The sequence below is a fragment of the Pogonomyrmex barbatus genome, unplaced genomic scaffold, assembly GCF_055798465.1.
Source record: "Pogonomyrmex barbatus isolate J1 unplaced genomic scaffold, ASM5579846v1 scaffold1, whole genome shotgun sequence".
Classification (NCBI taxonomy): Eukaryota; Metazoa; Arthropoda; class Insecta; order Hymenoptera; family Formicidae; genus Pogonomyrmex; species Pogonomyrmex barbatus.
This window is the reverse complement of record NW_028297098.1, coordinates 4,367,551-4,393,214: the sequence shown is the minus strand read 5'-3', so window position 1 is coordinate 4,393,214 and position 25,664 is coordinate 4,367,551. Positions and strand designations below refer to the sequence as shown.

The 25,664-nt window shown below is 40.7% G+C and overlaps 1 long non-coding RNA gene across 2 annotated transcripts in view; it reads left to right on the top strand.

Moving 5' to 3' along the window:
• Positions 1-24,407, top strand: part of LOC148937971 (uncharacterized) — a 131,609-nt gene extending 107,202 nt beyond the window's left edge. For both annotated transcript variants that reach the window (XR_016140370.1, XR_016140368.1), the window contains exon 4: positions 24,009-24,407. This is a non-coding gene — a long non-coding RNA (uncharacterized LOC148937971). The remainder of the gene's footprint in view (positions 1-24,008) is intronic.
• The last annotated feature ends 1,257 nt before the right edge of the window (positions 24,408-25,664 follow it).

The window sequence follows — 25,664 nt, the reverse complement described above, 5'->3', positions numbered from 1 at the left end:
ATGTGGAAACGCATCTACTAATGGCGAGGCTTGCCCCGGGGCGGGAATTAATAAGCCTCGATGACGATCGAATTCGAAATGGTGTTGCTGCGTAAGAATTATCATTAATATTTATGTATGATGGAAACGGTCGTTTGGAAAAGGGTAAAATTCTCTGAGCCGGTCGGATAAGCAATGAACGGCAATTTATGAGCCGTGTCATTGATAATTAGCAAAATGTAACATTTGTCGAGATGTTTATGGTAATATTAATCGGGTTAAATGTCGATGCGATTTAAAAAATGGTACAAGATTGGTCTACATTAGTAATTTCAAGTTTTAATTAATAAGAAGTTAATATCATTAGAATCAACTCTTGATGACTTGTTATTCGTCGAGCATTTGAATTGTCTTTATGTAACTATTGTACTTTATATGAATTTTAAAATATGTGATAATATAAAATAACATGTACACAAAAAATATATCAGCTTCGTATGTAATAGCAAAAGATTCCTTCTGTTCTCCAAAAGCTGTTCGTTGACCTACGCCAACAAAATGGCCACCGCAGAGCAGAGATTTCGACCAGCACCTGCGTTCTCCATCGTCGAAACTTACGCGCGCGGACTGTAGGCACGGCGAATTCTTCCGCGACTTTTGGCAGACAGTGTACGGTGAGAGGAAAGGGGTCTGAGGGGGGCAGACGGCGTGGAGGGATGAGGGGAACGACGGTGTGCACCGCCGCCGGTCGTTGGGTGAGGTCAGTGTCGACCGTTCGCGAGTTGGACCGGGCCTCCGGTCCCCTCGTTGGGCCGGTGCCGACACGCCTGTGCGCATACACAGACACACGCGCACATACACACAGGCGGGTACGCGAGCGCGCAGCTGCATCGTGCATCCGTGCACAGCATGTCTCTCGAATGCGCTTTTGTGGGAGCGCGCGCGCGCGCAATCGGGTCCATGTGTGCGTGTAGTACGCGCGCGCTCGCGCGTGCCCTGCGTGAGTGTGCGTGCGCGAACGACACGCTCCCGGTTTCGCAGTGTGTTCGTCAGGAGAGGTGCATCGCCCTCCGTCGCTGCGTCAAGGCCAGCGAAAATACTCGCTCGCTCGGTTTGTTCGCTCGCCTCGTTCCCTCTTTCTCTCGCCGACGCGCTCTTCGGGGCCCTCTCTCCTCGCCCGTCGAGCCCCTTCGCCACGGTTCGCGTTCCCTTTTCTCTGTTTGAGTCACTCCGCCGAAAGGTCCCCTCCCTCGCGTCCCTGTACCCCGTTTCTCCCGCGGGCGATCCTGCACTTCGACTGCATCGCCGCTACCGCGGGAGAGAAGAACTTCGATGAAGAACGAATGTAGAGAGAGCCTTTAACGAGAGCCGCGATGCAACTAAATCTGTGCTGAGTTGTACTTTATATTTTGGTTTAAAAATTTTTTTAATGTACTATTCTTCAAATTTTTTATTTTTTATATTTTTTTTAGTTTGTATATTGTTGATATAAAATAGTCTACTTCTATTTTCATATATTACGATTATTTTATTTCAAAATATATGGCATAGGAAATAATGTACAAAGAAGCGATTATATTTATCATTTTTATGTTGCATATATTTTTTTCCGATCTTTTTTGAAATCCCCGATGAAAGACTTTCCGTATAACAAAATTCCTTCCTTCTAAAATTAAATTCTAATTTGTCAGAAATTTGGGGAAGTAAGCAGAATCTGGCAAATTATTCGTGGGTATTATTAGAGACTCTCTAAAGAACACGATGGCATTTTAAGGACGCGGGTAAACGTTCATTCGTGTACGAAATGTAAGTGAAACGAGCATCGTCAATAGTTTGGCACGTCGCTTCGTTTGTTGCGCGCGACGCACGACGAAGATGGAATTAATTCGAAGCCCCCGAGCGCGGATTCTCGCGAACTGCATGAAGTACAAGGCTTTGTGGCGACACGGCGATACGCATCGGCCCCCGGAGAAGTAGCGTAATAAACGGGAAAACGAGAGATTTTATTCGTGTAATGGTCCCCGCGGTTATATTGAACGACACAAAAAAAAAAAAGATTAGGACCTTTCAGGTGTTTTTCCACGTAGATGCAATTTCGCGCGCAACATTTTTACACGTGAAATATAATTGTAACTACACACCACACACACACACACACACACACACACACACACACACACACACACACACCACACACACACACACACACACACACACACACACACACACACCATATATATGCGTGATAAATTTATGCACATCTGATATGATAATTTGTGCTTATGTTCATTATCTGCTTGCTGCCGCCATAGATATTTCGAACAAAATTAAACTCGTATCATTCTCGCGGAACACGCGCGCTGCTTTCCCGCGATGGAGAAAATTAATATGAAAATCGTATATATGATCGCATCTCTGCGCGCGCACACACACACCGATGTACACGGCGTGTACATTAGCCATGTTATTTGTTGTTGCACGTGTGTGCTGATCAAACACGAAATGCGCTCCCGAGATCGTTATGATTAAAAGAATTGTATCGATTGAGATCGCGCGATTGGTTATTCGGCGGTCGCAATGTTGACGCAAATGTTCGGCAGACGAGGATCACGCGCGTGGACGTTGACATCGCGCGTTGGACACTTTCTATTTGTTCATTTGATAAGAATGAATGACCGAAACGGGAACAATGACACACGTCATTGCTGAGTTTCAAGCGTTATCGTTACGTGCGATATTCAGACATTTTATTTTTAAGAGAAAAGATGTTTCTTTTAATTTATGATTCATACAATCTTCGAGTCCAATCTCACATTATATTTCAACAGTAAATGTGGGGATAGAGAGAAAAGAAAATCAAGCAAATATTTGTAAAGAAAATTTTTATTTTCCATCTTGAGATAATTCAACACGAATAAAAAAAAATGCTTTTTTACAAATTGAATCTGGTTCATCAGAAGCGATGCAACAAAACCATACATCGATGCAAATTACCATGTTGAATTCCAGCTATTCTCTTCCCCCCTCTCTCTCTCTCTCTCTCTCTATATATATATATATATATATTTAGCGGTTCTTTCGTACTCGCGAAAAAGAATTGTCGGAATATTAGCACGCGTCTCTCCCGGAAAAGTGCGATTTCGCAACGCGCGATGTAACGAGAAGCACATAAATATTGCATGGTCGCGCTGGAAAAGCCTCCAGTGCATCGGATTCAGGGCTTAATACATATTTCATAGACGACGCGCAACAAGTATTCACCGCGCGAACGCAAACATATCAAATGATTATATACGGTCGCTGTTGTTCACAGCTCGCGATGCGTATACGGTCCCTTCTGCGCGAAAAGGCAAGGCCCAAAGACATAGCGAGGCCTAAGATACATACTCTCCGCAGAGAATTTCGCAGGGACGAGCATTCGCATTTACGCGGATTCAGTACATGTCGTATTTCTGAAATGCATTAGAAGATATTAACAAATTATATAAATAAGCGCCTCGAGTATCGTCAAAGAAAAAACACTAAAGAGGATCGCTTTGCAGCGATCAATTTTGCACGTTCCGATCTCTGCCGCTCGATCGATCATGAAATTTGTCATCACGTCGGAAATGAGTGAAACGATGACGAGATTCGCTGTAAAACTCAGCGGTTCTGGTAGCCGGGCGCGCTCGTTACGCCAAAGCTATCGCCCATCTAGCGCAGCTACCGTGGAACAGGTGTTCCCCAGAATAGCACGAATTATTGTGGAACATCAGCTTACAGGGATAACGAGTTAACGTTGAAGACATATTGTGGCCCTGCCGCGCGCCGCGGCCAATAAGTGCGAAGTGTTTATGAACGATAAGCTTTGCGTGCGAAACTTAAGAGCCCGCTCAGCCGCACGTTGGATATCGTAAAATATTAATTCGCAACAAACTAATTAACCGTGTGTTAAGTATTGATGTACGGGAAATTAATTAATTTCGAGCTGTAATGAACGAAAATGAATTAACTTGCGGATTCTCCATAAGTTCGATCTTTTCTTTTAACGATGTTAATCGTATCGCGGAATATTTGGAGCGTGAGACGTGCGCGATTTCTTTTTTTAGCGATACTGAAAGATAGGAAAGAGCAAATAATCGCTTCGCAGAAGAAGTGACAGTTTCGGTTTACGCATGCATGAAAGCAACGTGTCTTGAAAAATTATACCATATGTAATTTAATAGTATTATACAACTGAATAGGTCAAAACATAAAAATAAAACGTTTCTATTTGTAATGTAACAATATTACAATTTTTTATATTTATGATTTTATTATAACATAGAATGTATAAAAATCATATCAAAAATAGATGTTTAGCAAGACGTTAATGTAAATTTTGAGCACATTTTGTTTCTTCGGAATTTTAAGGGCTATTAAAAATCTTCAAATAACAAAATAAAATCTGTTCGTCGCAAAAAATGTAAAAGATATTTTAACGATGTTATTTTGATCGAGACATAGCATCGTTAAATTTACATCTTATGAAATGTTTAACATTAGATATTAAAAAGTTACTGAAACTCATCCTATTTCAAGATTTTTTTTTTCGAAAAGTGAGAGAAGCTCGATATAACATTTTGTTATAAAAATCGGGATAAAACATTTCGAGATCCCGCATGAATGCGTATAATATGTGTGACTTCAATAACTCCTAGCATCCAGTGTATACGCCAGTGTATAATCCTATCCGTGGCGTATAATCCTATCCGTTAGAGCGGGGAAACGAAATTGAGCGGAGAGAGAGCCCACGTTCGCGAAATTAAATAAACAGCGATGTTTATTGCGCCTTCGTGAGACGGGCGAGACAAAAAGGATCCTCGGAGCGTAGGTTCGCGCTCGCGTTCGCACCGCGCCGAGCGGCTGCAACGACGTTATGCAACGGCGGGCTTTTAGTGGGCCGTATAGTTGCGCCATTCGCATAGTCGTTCGCTTATAGTCACCTCCGATCGCGCCACGCGCCGCCCGAACCGACGAGCGTAGGTCTAAACGTTTACGTCGCGGCAATACGGATTCCACCGGTGCCGGTGTACCGCACACAAACGCCCGCCGCGCGTATTGCGGCCGGACATCCGGAATTGGTCCGGATCATTACCAGAACTCCGTGGGTCTACCATTGCGCGCGGCCTCTGTTGCAATTTTCTCGAGAGAACGCTCGGTAAATGATCGGTTGTAACTTCCTATTCAGGAATCGTCACGGGCGTTTAAAGAGCCTCCCACGTCTCGATCCTTTCGTTTGGAATCGATCATTTTCGTCTTTCCGTTGCGTCACGAGTCGATACTTTCGAGGAGAGGGAAAAAAAAAAGATTTGAATGCTGCCGCTGATGCGTGATAAAATGTCTCCATCTGTCATTCACTTTTTTGCGTTTATTAAATTCTTCGTCAAATATTTATATCTGATAAATACAAGATACGTTGGAAATTTTTGAGAGCAATTATTTTTTCTAATTAAAAAATTTCACATCTTCTTCGTTTTACCGAGTCAGTTTGTCAATTCGATTGTGCTCCGAGGCGACGCGACATTTGAGAGCTTAATTACATTACTGCAAAAATTACATTACTGCTAGTACAAGTGCCGAATGTTTTATCGCAGCCTGGTATCGGTGAAACAAAACGCGAGAAACGCATACCGGATAAACGCATACAGACGCGCGAACACGACGGATGCGACGCGCGTGTCAAATTTAAGGCGTCGGCCTTGGAGGAGTGAGTTACCGCGGGCCGCGAACGACAAAGTCCTCTCTTTGTCCTAAGTGCACGGTGCGATGCGGTGAAACAGAGGGAACATTCTCGGTGTGGCCTCACGGTCGCAGCTGGTGCCAATTTGCCTGACCTTGTGCCGAGTTGGCGAGCAGCAACTTTTGACACGCGGGCAACGGAGCAGCGCGCCGCTACTCTCGGCGCGAGAGCGCGCGCGCGCGCGTACGCGCAGGTTGACGATGACAACCACGGGAAAGCGGAATGTCAACGAACCCGCGCGCACCGAAATAGCGCGCGCGAGGACGTAAACGGCGAAACGGGGCGTAATACGCGATGCAAACCTAAAATTACGGAGTCGTCGTGCGTGGCGGTGGTGTGATGGTGATGGTGGTGGTGGTGGTGGTGGCGGCTGCGAACGTTTTGCGCGATTCACGAGCGACATTATCGCGAGAGAGCGATTCGAAAGTGAAGGTCAATCTGGCATCTCGTGATTTTCGTCGAGCGATAGTAAAATCGATGGGTTTGCTTTCCATTCCTGCACTCCAGGCCGCGCATTGAAAATTTCTCTCTCGCTTCTTGTTAAACTTCGAATACATAGGTGTTTCGTAAGTCGAGATCAGTTACTCGGGAGATAACTCGGAGACTCATAAATTAAAAAGAAAGTTGATATGAATATAGATCCGAAAATGCGTTGTTCTCGAATTCGCCATTTTTACGTTGAAATTTGGAATTGTTTTGCTTTCGAATTTTTTTTATCAAAATTAAAAAAAAATGGTCTTTATGAGTTTTATAATAATAATAAATCATAATTAAAATTATGATTAAAACCAAATAAAAATTGCGTGTTGCTTTAGCACTATTCAAAATGCACAACACTATAAAATCCTGATTTCTGCCAAGAGATGCTAAAGATTCTATCTTAACGTGGATAATTCGAAAACATACATTTCCGGATCTATATATATATATATATATATATATATATATATATATATACAAATTTTTTTTTCTTGCTTTAGATCCCCAATTACCTCTCGAGCGATTGACTTCCACATTTGAAACATTCTGTATATTTTATTTTAAGTACAACGAGTGTACACACTAATTTAGCTACAAAAAACAGACCAAATTATTTGACAATTCGCGACGCGATGAAATCTGTCATCGTCGAGATCGAGAATCCGATCTGTCGAATGTCAGTCTTATGCGGTATCCCTTCACGATGTACGTAGGTGGCGGTCCGAGGAATGCCGGCTGTAACTGGCGCAGTAGGTAGGCAGCGATAAATAAATAATTCCGATCGAACTTGTGGTTCGCGATAGGTGGGTACCTGACCAGCACAACTGCCTACGTATTCGTGTGTATTCTTACCGCACAGGTATTCCGCACAATGACACGTAGGCGAGCTCCAAAACACAACGATGCGATTTGTTCTAGCTTTGCTAATTGAATAATGCTAGAACTCTTTCTTAATATCCTCCACTATAATATTAAATCTTCCATGGTCAATAAATATCTTTCTGTGAAAGCGCGATACATTTTCGCGACGTTTCATTTTCGAGACAACGCGGCGAAAAAATATCGTTACGATCTCTGGAGCGTGTGCGACCAACTCGTTTTCTAAATGCGTCTTCGTTAATGCGTGATGTGTGATAAATTATCTCGTGCGAATGTGCATCTCACGACGAATTGTCGAAATTGAACTACTAACACTCTTTCAGAGTGAAAAACTTTGTATAAAAAACTTTGCATATCAAATGTCTTTAAGCCGAAAGCTCTATGTTGTTTTTTTCAATCAGAATATCTTTTCATCTATAATAATAAACAGATAACTGTCTGTGTGCAATTTCCGAGGTCACTCGTGCAATATTGTGGCGAATGTATGAATTATTAACAGAACTCGGACGATCTTATCTAGCAACACACGTAAACGTGTGCTCGAGTTCGCGTGAATCGCGCGAAAATGCGCGCTTTAGTTTCTATTGAGGGAACATGGGTTGTCAGACGAAAACGCATTCATATTTCTTCCTTTTTCTCGCGCTGTTGCAATTCGGTGACAAAATATTTAAGCGCGTTGTAGGCACGCTAGTGTACACGTAAGTTTCGCATTTCGTTATTTAATTATAGTCAGATTAGTACAAAATCCCACGTTGAAATAAACTAGCTTTTAATAATCAGGAAGAAATTTTAATTCGTATTTTTTTATAAAAAAAAAAATTAATTTAAAAATTCATCGTGAGATTTACATTCTGTGTGAAAAAATTCAGATGGGTGAATAAATAATGTTGTTGTACAAGATTATAAAACGAGATCAAGAATTATTTAAAGACAATTTCCTTGATCACACCGATAATAATCATCAATCAATCGATTTCCTAGTCGCAAAATATATTTGTCCTATAAGATGCATATGCAAAGAGGACGCAAACAGGTCTATTATACTATTTTGCCGTTGCAACTTGACGCGTTTCACGACGCGACACTATCAAGAGTTAAAGGATAAAAGTCGTAAACGCGTATTGCTGCATAGATAATTTCACATAGACGTAGAGAAGGTGAAACTGCATTCGCTTAATGCCGTTGCGCCTCGCATTGTCGCGCCGCGCCGCGACGCCCACCCGGGTCCGCTTATAAATCCGCAACGGGCACGCTTAATCCGCACGCGCGTGTGCGTGCGCGTGCATGCGTGCGTGCGCGCGACACGAAAACGCGACAATGCGCCTCGCGGCGAATGCGCGGATTTATCGGCGATATTGAGACAATGCGCGCTGAGATAGGGCAGCTCTATTAGGATCGCGCCAAATTCTCGTGAAAGGCACTTAGCTTTCGGCATTGTTGCCGAGTTAACGATTTACGCTGTAGCGATATCGGCTTATCGCGTGATACGCGACCGAGCGGAAGAATAGGTGTCGATCGAGAGGGCCCGCAATTTTAACGAAGACGATAAATGTCCACTAGGGTAAAGATAAGAGACGATAAATGCATGGTCGAACGGAAAATGCGACAATAAGGAGGAATCTTTGGAGCGTTAATTCGCTCCTAATCACTGATATTTAAAATATATGTAAAATGTTTGAGATATTATGACGTAGATTATCGTCATTTAAATATTTCATTGGATTTCATTTTAGAAGTGAGATACATAATTTAGATGTAAACGTTTACAATTGTAGATAGAAAATTATCTTCTTTTTTCTTTTTTTTTTTTTTATTTCACCACGAAAACTTCGCTTATCAAATTAGATCGTTCTCCCACAAGGGTATCGCGTTAAGTGCAATAGTCGATAGTTTAGGTGTAAGTACTTCAAGTGACCGGACATGAGTCAGCGATACATTAAAACACGGACGGAGGCACATGGGGTAATAATCTGGCTGACGTATATCGAGCAATGGTTGCATATCGTACGGTGAGGAGTCCACCACCAGAGCCCGCGGCGGGATTCCGGCGCCGGACGAAAAACGAGAGGAAAAAGAAGACACCGGAGAGACCGAAAGAGACGAAAACGTATGGCGAAGGATCTCGATTCACGGCGGAGTTCGAGGTCGGGGGGGCCTTGTCTACCTATCCTACCGAATGCTTTGTCGACTTTTGGGCCCGCCCACGACCTTCGCGGCGGGCTGAACTAAGGACGGACTCGATTTCGTTTTATTAACATGTAGCTCGGACAAACATTCGGTAAAGAGGGATCGACCTCCCTCGAGGTCGCGCTGGCGGGAGGACAGCGCGGATACTCGAAAAGATGTGTGCTTCTACATTGAGATTGTAGGATAATTGTGGTTGCGATTAAAACATAAAAAAGATCGTTTAAATTAACGATTTAAAATTAAAAATTATAAATCTAATGATTTTTCTTATGTTAATGTATGCTAAATTAATCGAACGGTAATTTTTTTAGGAATGTTTTTTAAAATCACAGATCGAAATTTTAAATATTGTCTGGTTACGTCATGATTAAAATAATTGTAAGATAATTTTTTTTGTAGAGTGAGATGGTTTAATAAAGTGTAATCATGAAATAATATTTAAGGAGATTTTCTCATAGGAATTGTTGAAACTTGCAAAATTAAAATATTTGAAATATATTGATGGAAAAGTACCAATAAATTAAGTGTCAGAAAATGCAACTCATGAACTCTGCAAAAGCGAGTTTCATTGATAAGTATTGCGTGATTATCAGGCACAGATTAATGACGTAGCACATTTTTATATCTCGTCAGTTATTATATAAGTAGGTCTCGAACTTTATTAAACCGAAACTGACGTGTTTTATTTCCTGCTGACGCATGATTAGATGACAAATCCTAAACTACCTGAAAATTCAAAGATTTTAAATATAATAAATTTATTGTTTTTTTGTATAAAAGGTCTGAAATATACTATTGATCAATTAAAATCTTCATCCGTACGATGTTTAATATGTTAATAACAACAATGTTAATAACAATAAATAAAACATTTATTTATCTATATACCTTGGTCATATTTGAGTCTCATGTTCGTTTTATTTTACAATTTTTTTCAAATAATAAACAATAAATGAAAAAACGTCGTGTCATATCCAGCTTGTATTTTTTTATGTAGAACTTTGGGATTTTTTTTGTATCATAGTGCATAGTTGGGGATCGATGCTTCTCTCGATGTCTCTTCGAGGATGCTAACGAGAAGGCTACGCCGATAATAATAAGTAGTATTCATTACTTGTTGTCGATGTGGAGAAGCAAGGAGTACAACGGAGGACGTGAAACCGGGGCGCGGTTGTAACATCTGCTTTAAACGCGTAACTCTCCGCGCGATTATCAGTAATGTTGATGCGACCGGTGCCGTAATGGCACGCGGTTTGCGCTTTCGTGGAAACGGTTAGTCCTGCAAGTTTAATACGGCGCCGTCGATGGGCGTCCATTGGTTCTCAATGCTCCTCTCTCTACGAGTCATAATAAAATATAAAAACACAGAAAATGCATATATTTAATTCACATACATAAAACATGTGTATATTTAATGTATATTAATGTGTTATCACAGACAAACATCGATAATCTCAGTAAGCGTTTTAATTAAAAATTAGTACCATAATTTTTTATTTGGACTGATACTATAATTATTATTTTTATGACAAAAGTAAATAATTGTGTTTTATATATACATATATACACTACGAACGAATATAAAACTAATAACTTTTTAATATTACTAAAATTAGCGATCTACTAATGCACTTGTTCCATATATTTGACCTGTTGTTTCATTTACTGTCATATTCATTCAGATTATGTTATGTATTTTATTGTGTCTTGATTCTAACGAGGAATATATGATGAGCGTCGGGAGCGGAAAGCAACTTCGCGTATCGATTGCACATGTTGTATTCTGGCCTTATCTCGGAGTGCGAAATTAAAGTCAAGGCCCGGCGTGGCGTTTTCGTTTCCATGCACCGAAAAATGGGTCGCAGGCATAATATATGCGCGACTGAAATTTTCAGACATCGCGCGACATCGGAGCGGGTCATGGAGCTATTCACGGAATTGTTCGCCATTAAATAAGCACTACCCCTAAATATTCATTACGACAGTTTACGTTAAAATTAGCTCGGCGTGAGATTAATTCAGCTTCATTTTCCCGAGATGATTTATACGAGCTATCAGTGAGGCAAAATTTGACATTGTCTGTAATTATTTCATCGCTTGTTAACGAACTTTAAAAATACGGTAAAAAAATTAGTTTATTTAATACTTAAAATGTATGAAATTTTTTAAAAACTTGATGTTTATTTTACATGTGACGATACTCTCGATATATGACGTGTAATACAATAAGAATTGACATTTACGTCTATTTGTTTAACTGTTTACGTAAATTGCTCACGACGGAATTACATTCTGTCATGCAGGACGACGTTTAATCACGAAAGAAGTCGCGATGGAATTTCATGATCGAAATCACTCTGCACAGTGCAGAGGAAAGTTCCGAAGCGAATTGATGGAACGAGATAAAAAAAACGTTTTATGTTCAACGTCGACTGGCCTTGCGGGGCTCATTTCGAACTCGTTAGTGACACTTTCTTAGCTGTTGCGAAGTCCGTGAGCGAGCTTATTCGCGAATTAACCGCGAATCGATAGGATAAAACGTCTCTCGATCCACCATTACGTTCGTATTGTCGTTGATATTTTTCGTTATATCGCGGATTGTTTTTCGCCGCGTGCTCACCTCCGCGCATTTATGAGCATTTCATGTACACCGTGGAAAAACATGATGACGCCTATAGTGTTGGCAGTTCAGATCGGCGTAACAGAAGCAACGCGTCTCGCAAAACATCAAATACGTATTCCTTCCGTTTGAATTCATTTCGCTGGGAATTATTCAGGAAAACAAGTTGTAATCTTGTTGACTTCTGATTGTGAGTATTTTTTTCAAAATATTTTCAGTCAATATTTTTACGAGTCTCGTAATCTTTGAATTTTCTAAAAAAATATACAAGTGCTTCCTTTCCTGCGGCCAATAATTATAAAATAAAGTCTCTATAGTATAACGCGTTTACAATTAACGTGTGGTATCTTTTGGAAATTATAAAGCACATTTTGAAATTAGGAAAAAAAACGTCCCTATTATACGAACAAGCTGCCGCGGTTTATTGGATGACACCGTGCAATAACATGAAAGTATTTTATTCGCGTTGGTGGCGATATGCGGGCTGTACATTTTTTTTCTCCTCTTTCGTCAACATGGTAATAACGAAATTAGTTTCTGGCAATATATTATCGAAAATCCGGTAATGCGTTTCGAAAGCGAACGATTCGACGATGCTTTTTCAATTATTTTCGCGTGGCGTGGAGTGCGTTCCACGTCATCGGTAAAATAAAATTTTGTCATCTAAGTGGGGGTAGTGCGTCATCGGTTGAGGCTCGAATCACCGAGGTCATTGCACTGTCGGTAGCTCTGTCAATGAAGCGGTCCGAGTGCTCTAATTTCGATCAATTAATAAGAGACTGCGACTGCCCGCCCAGGAAGAAAGGTCCGTATTTCTTCTTCTAAGATTGAGGAAAAATACGCGATAGAAAAAAGTCGTGACAAAAATTAACATTGAAAGATATTTATTTTCAGAAACAAAAAAGTAGTTAAGAAACGTATCTTTTGCTTATGCGTTATGTTAATATTAATTTTTCCTTTTATGCATGTATGTATGTCGAGTTAGTTGTAAAATCTATATATATTATTACATTATCAGTTTTTAATGCATAACGAATAGCTTTAATAAAGTTTAATATAGTACATACAATACCGTATTGATTAATTAGATATGTTAATATTATATAAGAAATATATATATATATATATATGTGTGTGTGTGTGTGTGTGTCATGTTTCGTTAAATTTTTAAGTGTTTATTTTTGACACGTGCCATGTAATTTGTATATGACTGTAGCGCGATTTCACACAATTTATCGCTTATTGAGCGCACAATTTATTTGACCTACAAACACGACGCGACACGGATAAAAATTCGCGCGGACGACTGGAATTCACAGCCAGATATTCTCAATGTGATTTATGCCAACATCAATATACGAATGCATCAATGTTACACTTAGATTCTATTATTTTAACGATGTTGTACAACTTTATATCTTATTTTCCAAATATTTCATTACGTGGCACTTCAGTATGATTCTCAAAAATGCTTGAATTTTCCAAGTGCTGTAAATCCGCAAAATCATTAAAAATTTAAACGTCTAGTGAATAATAATGCAAAAAAATATATTAGTAATAATAATCTCTCAAAATAATATTAACTTTTATTATATTACAAGTGTTTAATAATGATAATACTACTACCAATAATTGCATTTTTTGAAAGAATATAAAAATATTCATTTACTAAAATATTTAAAAATTCTCTTATGTTGTTAAAGATTCGCTACTAAATCGATATTAAAATATTTGCAACTTTTATTGACATTGAACGAAAGTACGAGAATAAAAGAGGGAGCTTAAGAGAGAAGAAGAACCGATTCGTACGAAACGTCGATAATTCTCGCTATCGATCGTCCCACCGGATGCGGTTTTATAAGCCTTTTAGATTACACGGTTCCCCTCATTGCGTTGTACCGAATGCACCGACCTTCCTCTCCCCTCCCCACCCTCTCCCCCATCCATCCACCCTGTTTCGCCCTAACGATTTATCAATTTCATCCCCCTCTCTCTTCGCCTCCCTGTCACCTTCATCCTCTCCTTCCCTAACCCTCTCCCGCGCGGGCCTTAACGCAGTTTTGCAATTTCAACCTCATTTTTGTGCATCGCTATCTCCCTGAGCAAACAGCGATAATATGAGCCAACCTTATCAGACCGCGGTGCTTATCAACGTGTGCATATTTTTTCAGGCCATTCAATCATTTTCGCAAGAACCCGCGCGTTGCACCACGCCTTTGTAAGATCACGCGCGAAAGTGCGAGAGCTGTTGCAATTTCGACGCGACGCTCAGAGATCTTCATCTCTTTCCGTCTCTCTTTATTCTTCGCGATGCGAGTTCAATGGTATTCTTCCGATGTCATTCGTTACGTGTTGCACGTAGATCCATTCAAGGCCGAGTTAAACCGCATTGACCGATAAGAACGAGAAAGAGAATGTAAAGAGTCTCGAGGTTCCTTCACTTCTTTTCTCATGAAACATTACTTTTGGATTTTTTTTTATAATAAACGTAATATTTTTTTTTTTCTTAAAATCAGAGACAGAGATAAACTATCGTAAATATGTTAAAGGCACGTTTTTTTGATTAATTGAAAGTTAATCAAAAGAAATACAACGATAGTGTATTATATAGTGTACTATATATTAAATTCACGTTGATTAAAACTATTTGCAAGAACATTCGTGAAATTAAACTGGGATCACTATTACTGTAGTGCGAGAACGACGTTCGCCAACAGGTGGTCCCCCATAATATGCACAAATCGATTTTACTGAAACGTGACATAACAAATTTATACGATTCTGTTTGCGTCGAAGCTGATTAGTTGATGAAGTTAAATTTTGCATTAATAATTATATGCTCCGTCTTAATCATAATAATGCATGCAGTTTGTAAATGCACATAAATATTTGCGTGCAAATGCGTATAAATATTTGTGGTGTTACAAGATTGCAATGCGTATATACAAAATTGCGTATAATTTCGACTATTATATTAATATCCTCATCATCGGAAAATTGTCGCATTTATCTCACTGGATTTATTTCTCGCACTTTGTGAGAGACGAATTCGGCGATTCGTAGGGATTCTCACGGATAAAGAGAAGTCTCTCGCGCGATTTTAACTGACAATTCCGTGAACCAGGAAGCGCACGACATTCTTGCGTTTGACACAAAGAGATCATGTGCGCTTGTCGGTCGTGGCTAAAGGCAACATGTTGCGCGTAGCGCTTAGTTTTCACTTTGAGGTCCGCCGTCCGGTCTGAAAATCGTCGAATTACGCAGCCGTTTCTCCCGGCGACCCGGCGACGGGTTTATAGCGATTAGATTTCTACTAGAAAATGTTACATTATGCCAATTTGTCGCGCTTCCTTTCTTAATGAGAGTTTTTCTCGAAGGCGCCGAGAGATTTTCTCGGTTACGCGCGCGTACGACCGTCTTTAGCATCCGCGCCGCGGCGTTTCTTCCATTTTAATGATACTTATAAAACGTGTAGCGTGCAGAAGAAGAAGAGAGAGATAGAAACGGAGATATATTTCTCAGCCTGCCGCCGTCGACTTACTGCACTGGCGGTAACCTGTTCCGGTAATGCCACTCGTTTGTACTTCGTATAAAGACGCAAACGAGCATTTACGAGTGAAAGTAGCTTACAAATCTCCGCGCTTTTGAGATTTTCTACACCGCTAATCGTAGCCGCGCTAACCTGAAATTTCGTGTGCTCGCAAAATCGTTCACCTGTTCACCGGCCTCGCGCGCGAATCTCCTTTCCCCTTAAATTTCCCGTAATGATACACGCGTCCATGTCGGAAACACCATTAAAAGTTACGCACCGCTTCGTTACACGCGTACTTTTCGCGCTCTCCGCTTTTTTCCCTTTCTTATTGCACGGTCAGCGATGATAATTCAGCTTCTCCCCTTTCTCCCTTTCTCGTGTATCAGCTTTGAGACGTGATTATCGTCACATTTAAATGCGCACTGATGAACGCGAAAGCGCTCGGAATGATTATGAAAAATATGCGCAGCCTTTGTACATGCTGCACTTAACAGTTACGCGATGTTATCTACGGTCTGACACATAGTTCAATCAATCTGTCCTTGCGTAGGAAACTACAATTCAACGAGTGAGACAATATAACATACCTAGGCGAGCATAAAAAAGCAACAGTCCGTATTGTGTCTCTTATGCGTTTATCGAGATTTCCTTCTGGTAAAAATTGAAACGGAATTTCTCAAGTTCTTCTCCTATCTGAATTAATTACGTATTATTATAAATGATTCAGTGAAAGACAATATGATTTGTCTCGCGATGTAAAAAATATTAAATTTGCAGATTGATTTTTATTCATAAGTATTATAATAAAATTATGTTTTATATTTTAATTATTTTAAATATGAAATGTAGAATTTTAAGATAGATATTTAAAAAAAAATCAACCAAAATGCCATCTTATTTATTTATATTATTATTTAAATCATTTAATATGTTGTTATAATATATGACATATTATTATATAAAGATTTTATTTAAGTTTTAAAGACAAATAATGCACATTTCGAACGATTGATATCGATCTGACATACCTCTAGTTGCATTATCAGTTGTTTTTTTTATTAGACAGATAAGTTCTTTATCTGTTGTAAGAACCGATATTGCTAAATCAACGTGTTACCGATGCAATCTCTCAGTGATGTTTCATTTGCGAGCGAGAAAATTTGCAAAGGAGGAGGATGGAAAGCGTGTCAATGTTGTGAATCACAATTTACGATTGGCATAGCAATCGTATACAAAATTATGCAAGCATTTCCTTGAAAATTATATTATAATATTCAATTAAGGATCTTATTTTTTTCTCACGCGTATAAACAATAAATTATAATGTTAATGAAAAATAAAGTCATATGCAGAGTCATACACACAATTCCCAAGGAAGTATGAATTGTAAGAATTCCGCGCGTCATCCGTGAATGAGGTAGCGGTTGAGGCGTTAATCGAGCATCCCTTCAGGCCGGCTCTCCTCATCGCGAGACATTTTTTTTCCTCGCGGTCGTCCCGCCTGTCCTCGTCGTCGTTCTTCTCCTCCGCCGGAGCAAATCGTTATGTCCCTGCGGACACCGCTGATCTCATGAAAACTTGGGTTTTACGTAATAAGATGGACGCGCCAGTTTCCGTGTGCCTTTCACGCGGCAAGGCCGCAGAAGCACGCCAAGTCGCCGTGGGATCGTAAGGGCGCGTTTACGCGCGCCCGATTCCACGTGTAAGTGCCCCTACGTGGCACATGTGTGCACGTGTGTGTACGTGTATGCATATACGCGTATGCGTTTACACTCACATGCGTCTCACACACGCACATACACGTACAGTCGATGCAAAACGCCGCACGTAGGTAGACGTCTCAGTGTCTCCCAACTCAACGAACCGGTATTTCTGACAGCGGCGTAAATATGAAATTTTCAGACGTTGATATAAGCCGCGCGGGACATGAGAATGTAAATTTACGGCGTGAGTAAAAACAATGTACGACTCTACGAGATCGATAGAATGAGTCAGTATTGCGCAAATCGTCGTTGCACGGGGGGATAATGATACCGGCGATCGTGACGATCGTATTATATATCTGGTAATAATCGTTGCCGTGTTGATCCCCCGAGAATAATAACTCGTTCCGTAAGAACGGCGGACACAGGCCCGCAATGCAATAACGACTGCGAGCCTCGATACCGTTACGCGAAAGTGATTCTTCGCCGCTATTACCATCGGTTACGTCGCAGAAGTGTTACAGATCGCGAATCAGTATTCACGTTGCGTGTGCAACATTAAATGCCATTGTCCGATTCTTATCCTGTATTGACATTGTATATATCTAGCGGTAATGCTAATGCTATGCGGCAGGAATGAGCTTTCGATAATTACGTGATCGATACGAGGGAATACAAATGAAATTTTGACGCGCGCCGACAAATCAAAGTGCGAAAGAAAACAGCTCTAACAGCATCGTTTTTTTTTTTTTCGCTTCCGGCCGTCCACGAGTCGGCGAGCGTGATCGACGTTGAAGCGACGAAGTTTGTATTCCGCCTCGGGCGATCGCCGAAAATTCCAGCGCGTTGCCGCGAAAAAATGCCGGGGAAAAAAGTGTTGGGAAACTCCGGCCGCAACTATTCCCCGATCTCCGTTGGCTCCGCGAGCAGAGACCATGAACCGATCGTGGGAGTCTGCACAGCTGAATGTTAGATATATACCGAAGCTAAGAAATGCCTAGGAGCACCGGCTCGTTTCTTCTCACTCTCTTTTTTTCTCTCTCCCTTTCTCTCCTTCCTTCCTTCATCCTCTTTTTCTTTCCCTATCTTTTGCCCCGTTTTCCGTTCGTCCCGTCTCGGTCTAACATCGCTAGTTTTACTCGTTCCTGTCCTTAGACTATTCCCGCCTGACAGTCGCGTTTTCAGCTCGAAGCCTCTTACTTTCATACCGATGCACCCTATTTGCCCGTGCCTGGCACCTGGCGAACCGATTACGCAGATCGGATTGTACGAACGTACGATGGAAGCGACTCCGATGTACGTGCTCGGGAAACACGACCGGAAATCGGAACATCGCCGTCTCTCTCTCTCTCTCTCTCTCTCTCTCTCTTTTCTTCTCTCTCTTTCGAGCTGCTGTCTCTCTTAATGATATTGACGCTGCGTCTCAATTCGATCCGTACTCGTTGCATCCATCTCCCTTTGGACTTTGTTATCTGGATAAGAGATAGGTTAAAAAAAAAGATACGCAATTGAAACGTCTAATCAATTTATGGAAATTGTAATTATTATTCGTAATATATTATTGTTGCGGAGAAACAGAGAGAAAGAAAGGGAAACACATCACATCATCCTTTGGCTATCTTTGCTGTAAGATTATGAAGATTTCTCGATAAATCTCAATTCCCTGACCGGTTAAAACTAATTTTGTTTATAAGATATGCCATGACATTTGCCACACATATATGTGATTCACGATATTTAATAATTTTATACGGCCGTGACATCCTCTCTCCCATTATATTATCGCCTTACACGAATACATGGGAAAATGTTTAATATCGCGTGCGTGATTCTTTATCCTTTGCCACGATGTCATTCTAGCGAGACGAATGTCCTCTCTCTCCTTCTCTCTCTCTCTCTCTCTCCCTCCATACGATGATTTACCTCTGTAGATAGTACGTATAAGTTCTCCATAAATTACCATATCTCATAGCATTTACACATATATTTCTCTGAATGCTTAATAAACTCGAAGCTCGTGAAAATAATACTGACCTAGCGAACCGGCATCGTGAAAATAGTCCGGAGTGCAGCAGCTTTCGCTTTCGTGGAAGGACGTATGCGTCGTATCGTGGTATTACATTAAAGTTGTAAATGTAAGGCAGAAATTTATTGCAGTCGTCGTTGCTTTGCTAATGGTGGCGGAAAGATATAACGATTTCGCGATCGAGACTTTGTCCCGTCGATCTTTCGTATCATTAATTTACAGCACGCCGCGCTTAATGCGCGAGTTGTAGAAATCACGCGACGTCTCTCAAACTTACCACACGCGGCACACGTATAGGGAGATATAAAGCGCATATCGCGCGCTCGCGCGACAGTGAAATTTATTCATAGCAGAAAGGTTAATCGCGCGAACGCGCAGGATTGTGCGTTGGGCTGACCCCTGACATCATGTTTCGTCGCAGTAGTTCTTACAGCGTTATAAATGACTCGAAAGTTTTCGATTAACGTTACAACAGAACTATACCGTCATGTCGGCTATTCGCACCATGGCGTCAAGCTGGACGTAAATATACGACGTAAAATAGAAAATTGTAGTGCCAACTGTACAGGGTGTTCCATAAGTCGAAGTCACACGGGCGATGAAAAATGGGGATCCAAAAATGGGGAAGGTTCATATAAACTAATAAACTATAGATCCGAAAAAGCATCGTTATCGTCATTTTTATATTGGAATTTGAAATTACTTTGCTTTAGAATTTTTTTGTCAAAATTGAAAAAAGAGATTTTTAACATAAGTTTTATAACATAACTGAAGTTAAATAAAAATTGGCTGCTTTAGTATCAGGACAACTACACAACTGTGGAGCCCTGATTTCTGCCAAGAGATGCTATAAGAAAAATGAGCTATATTTCGACATGGTGTATTCTGTATAGTGGTAAATCCACCCGTAATTTTTATTTACCTTTAATTATAAAACTCATAGAGACCACCTTTTCTTTCAATTTTGACCAAAAAATTCGAAAGCAAAGCGATTTGAAATGTTAATATAAAAATGGCGATAACTCGAAAATAATACATTTTCGGATCTACGTACAAATCAATTTTTTTCTTGTTTTGAGCCACCAATCATCTTCCGAGCGATTGACCTCCATTTTTGAAACAACCTATATAACGTTGCATTATCTCGAGAATTCATATAAATCAAGAAACGACATTGTCAAAGGTAATAAAGGATTGATTTCGCGATCGGTATGCGCGAATTCGTAACTTCTAACGCGATTTACGCGGTTTAAATCGCCGATCAAAGCGAAGCGAGGCATTAGAAGCGGTGGACGCAGATTCCTCGAGCATTCTCAGGCTACCTTGAAGTATCTTTGCGCCGAGGAAACGGTCCCTTGACTTTTCGTCGAGCCACTGATTCCTTCGTGAACGAACTATCGAACGAATCGCCTCTTACTTTCGTGCCGATCGCACGGCACGGCGTTTCCATTCACGTTTCCATTCACCGACTGTCAGGAGTTACGATGTTAACTCTTTCATCGACGATTACGTTATTAACACTTGCCAGCGAGGCCTGCGTCGCGATGTTCAAGTGCATTAAAGAGCTTGGCTGTTTTCTTTCGAAATATTTTCCATTGAGTTTCAGAAAAAAATATATGAGCCGAAGAAGGGTCGTTTAAAAATATTGATGAAAAGTAAATAAATGAATTATATAATAGATATTTCATGATATTACAATATTTTATAAAAGTTTTGTAACTCGCGATTTACAATTAAAAAAATAAAGGATTTGAAAAGGATCGCGGAACATTTGCCTTAGAAACGTGTAATATAATTCACTATCGCTCTCGTGATTTATTTTCTGATAAATTGCAATTAATTTTTTCTCCTGATAAAAACGCATGGATATTAACGGGAATATTTTCTTAATCTCGTATTTCTCCTATATATTCTTCCTTACATTTCAATTTGCATATAGCTGGAGAGCGATCATCACTCTTCTGCCCAATCACGTTTTCGAGAGTGTCAATTTTTTAATCTAATTCGATTCGCCCTTTGGCTCCGTTCGTCCGCCTTTACTATTCGCAATTATCTACTCTTGAAATGTGCCATTGTTCACCGGTCGCCATTGAGCTTTGCTATCCCACGAGATAGGCATAGATGGGCAGGAGCCAGACGTCGTCCCGCCCGCGTTTCGGATTATCCCGACAGAGACCTTTCTCTCTCGAGCGAGCAGCACGGATACGACGAGGATCGAGCGCTAGCCTTCAGTGCTGATTTTTACGATCGATCCCGCGGAATGCCGGCCGTAAATCGAACACCGCGCGGACTCCACGAGCCTCCGATCAAACGATAGGCCGCGATGTGGGCGAATCTTTTTGCGGGAAATCTGTGCCACCGCGTTCGGAGAACAGTTAACAGAACGTTAAACGTTAGAAGCAGGCCGCCTATTTGCACCCGCCAATCCGTCTGCAAATCGCTTAATGAACTATTGGCAAGACGAGCAGTGTCGAACATGCGAGGGTATCGTTATTCAATTTTGTAGACTTACAACGTCGTCGTAGCGATAAATTCACACGCAACGATTAAAGAAGTAATGGGTGTAAAAGTAATAAAAAAAAAAAAAATGGGCTGAAATTTATTTTTGTTAAATTGCGGGAAGATCTCTAATAAAAATCAATAATAACAAACAATTTCATATCTAATATAATAATCAAACATATTTTACATATTTTAGATGTTTAAAAATAAATATATATAGAAATATATGAATTTTAGCTATTTTTATCATTCCGTTTTTTGATCTCTCTCTTTTTATGCCTCTTTAAATATACCTATTTAAGACGGAGATATGCGCGTGTTTCAGCATGACACGATTTTGTATCTTATTTTATTTCAAGGCCGACGGAATGCATATAAAGCCGGCCAATTCCGTATACGCTCACATGCGCAAATCGCTTAATAAACTGTCGGTAGCGTGCGGACGGTAATGATACCGGTCAGAGCGGATCATGTGTACCCGAGTATCATTCCGTCAACGGAATTTACGCACGTAACCGTTTCGCGGTGTGTGCGAATGTTACTTGTTCTGTACCTGCGTGTGTCCGGCGCGATGGATCGATCGCAGGATAGAGGGAACCGATATATTTCCTGCGATATTACGATCGAGATATGCCTCGGTGGCGCGCGTTAATGGATTGACGACGAGCTAATTCAGTCGTGTCTCCGTGTGATTAGTTCGGTTTTGCCGAAACCGATCTGCCCTGCAGGTGGACGTCCAAACAGCGCGCGCTCGCTTCATGATTTGAGATAACGATCTTTCGAAACGCGCGGGATAACAGGTGTTAAGTTTGCTAGTAATTATTCGGAATGAAATAGATATCGAGGCTTGCCAGAGACAGAGAGAGAGAGAGAGAGAGAGAGAGAGAGAGAGAGAGAGAGAGAGAGAACGGATCAAATCGTATCTATAAGTACCTTGGTGGAATAACTGTTAGCGGCATCAATTAAGCAAATCCTGACGAGGCGTTTGAATCCCGCGTTAATACTTTTAACAAATAATACCATTGCGTCCTCCCTCTCTCCCCCAATAACATAAATTTCATCTCTCGTTAGCATTAGAATTCTGCAGCCGGGTTTTGCGTTACGTCGCGAGCGAGCATTTTTTTCCTTGATAAAACCGTTGTCGCGGTGAAACGACGTCTCGGATGTCGCCATTATTCCCGATGGGAATACCTGGATACCTAAATATCGATGGAAAATCGCATTCGAATTTCGCATGCACGCGGAATAGGGTGGCGCCGGTGAGGCGAGACGTGCGTGCCATCGATGCCATCTGACGTTCCATGTGCCTCTCGCTCGTGCGAGGCGTATCGGAGCGCAGGATCCATTCGCGTCCGTATATAATTTCGTTATGCTTTTTCTTCCTCCATCACGAAACCGCCGATCGGCGCCGACATAAGGGAAACTCGCGCGTGGGAAACGGATGCGACCTCGGCACTTTCGACCGGCCGAACAATGCCGGATTACGAAAGCCCGCAAATGTAATTCGCATTGTCGGCGGTCGAATGAAAATTCACGATCGCGTGAGTGCCGATGATGATGATGATGCACGCGCGTCGATCCATCATCCGTCGTCGTGAGTCTCGTCGCGTCGTTCGATTCGCAAACTGAAGGAGATATACTCGGATCGACGCCAGTAAGGTTCGAATGAGTTACGCAACGGAGAAAAAGGTGCTGAGTGCGATATCGACTCGCGCGAAAAGTTAAATTTAATTTTTTTACGAGTACATCTAGAGCATTCCCGTTACTTAACATTTAATTTGCTTAACGAGACACTTATCGAGGTGAATGACCATAAATATCTTTCTGCGTAGTCACGTTCCGAATATATAAACATACGATATACGGCGAGATATACCACGCTCCGCTTAAAAACTAAAGGAACGGTCTCGCCGCTACGCGAAAATCATATGTAAGATAGCCGCCTTCGTCGCCTCGCGATTTTCTTGCTCGTCGCTCGTCGGTGATAACGCGCCTTGCACGCGACAACGCGGGTCACCGGCCTCCGGCGAGGTGGCGCACTCGTTATTTACCGGTCAGAAATCATCCTATTTCGTTTTCTCTCGTCTGGGAGAGGAGATTCGAATTATCGTCAATGTAATTCGTTGTTGTGATGAATTGTACATTCGTTGGATGAAATAATCCGACATATGTTTTGAACGCATCTCTGTAAGAATATAAAAGAGAGAAAGAGAAAAGATTGGTATTTACACACAAAAAATTAGAATTTTAATTAATGATCAACTCGCGATACATAAAACCAATAGAAAATATTTGTCGGAAGATACGATTTTCGTTAAGATAACTTTTTCATTTTTCAGATAAGGAATAGAAGATGCGAATAGAAATTTATCTCTAACAGCGAAACGATATCGCCATCGCGGGCATTTTGCATGTCCTGTATCGAGTACAAGGGAACCTTTGTGTCGGACGAGCGATGGAGGAATACGGACGGAGAGAGGAAAATGAGAAAGAGGAGAGGAACGATCATAAACGGTGCGTTGTGCTGGTAACCCGCCATTGAGGAAGTTAGGTTTTGGCTAGAAATTTATAAGAGACTGTTTCAGTTCATCGTGCGCGCTCGAAGTTCTTATCTAATGTTTTACTGTTATTATCTAATAATATTTTAATTTAAGAGATACAGAGGCGAAGAATTCACATGTTTCACTTTTGTGATTCGTACTAACGTCAAAGAAATATATTCTTCTCATGGAAATAGATTTAAATAGTTTTTACTTATATTTTTATTTTTTATTAAGTTAAAATACATAAGTAATCTCTTCCGAAAATAATACACAGTTTAAAACACAAAATAGTATTGGACTTTCTCATTTAATATCGAAGAAAATTGAATACCAGTTTTGCTTTATACTTGGAATTCTATTAATAGGCGAGGTCGAGAAAAAATATGATTCGCTCGCTCCCGAAACACGATAATACGTTTGCACGCTAATTAATGTCCGAGATAAGAGAAAACTGCGGCGGAATTGGTTACATCGTGGTCCGATTTCATATGTTTTTCCATGTCAGCGATAAGTACTTTTAGCGATACAGACCATTTTCTTTTGTGTAGTTACGTATAAATGTTTAATTAATAACCAATAATATTATTTAATAGAAATAATTGTCTGATTTTCTAAAGTTTCTTTATGAAATTTTATTCCGCAGATTTCTAATTCTTAATTGCAATTGTAAATTGACGATCTGTTTTTTATACTCACATTAAAAGTTTAATTGAAATTAAAAGATAATAATTTATCGTACAATAATTATCTAAAAGAAACTACGCAGGATTTACACGGAATCTCATCTTATCTATGGAAAATTATGACCAATCAACAATGCCTGTCATCGTCGTCACTATCATTTTCATCGTGCTAGATTACGAAGAGCTTAGTGCGCGTTCTTAATTTTTAAACAGGGATTTTTTTATAGCGATAATGATAGTTGGTACGCAAGACGAACGTCACCTTCCATAAAAATAAGCTGTTCACGCAGCGGCAGCCGGAGTCTTTCAATGATAAAGCGGCCCTCGCAAACAAACTCGTTCAAGGTCTACGTTCGAGTGTGCTTCAAATATTTTTCGCGGCACGTGTAACCCTGAGAATCACGCACATTGGATGACCGACTACGTGGAAGAGTGTCTGAGCCGATAAAAACGGCGGTCTCGAACGAGTTCGAGACGATCGCGACACCGAGCGAGCGCACGATTCTTACGCTCACGTCGTCGGACGAGTTTTGTCGAACACCAAATCGCTTTTCTTTACGCGACACGGATAAGAATCTAAAATTAATGCGTATTCGTGTCCAACGTAAGGATTAATTCTTACCCTTTAAAGCTCGCATCTTGATATCTTCAGCAGCAATGCTCCGCTTTGAAGCGGATTCGAAAGGCTCCGTTCAAAACGGAGTAGTATAGGTTTCGTTTGCTCGTTGAAAAAAAATAAAAGTACAGACTTTTTTTGAACCGCGCGAAC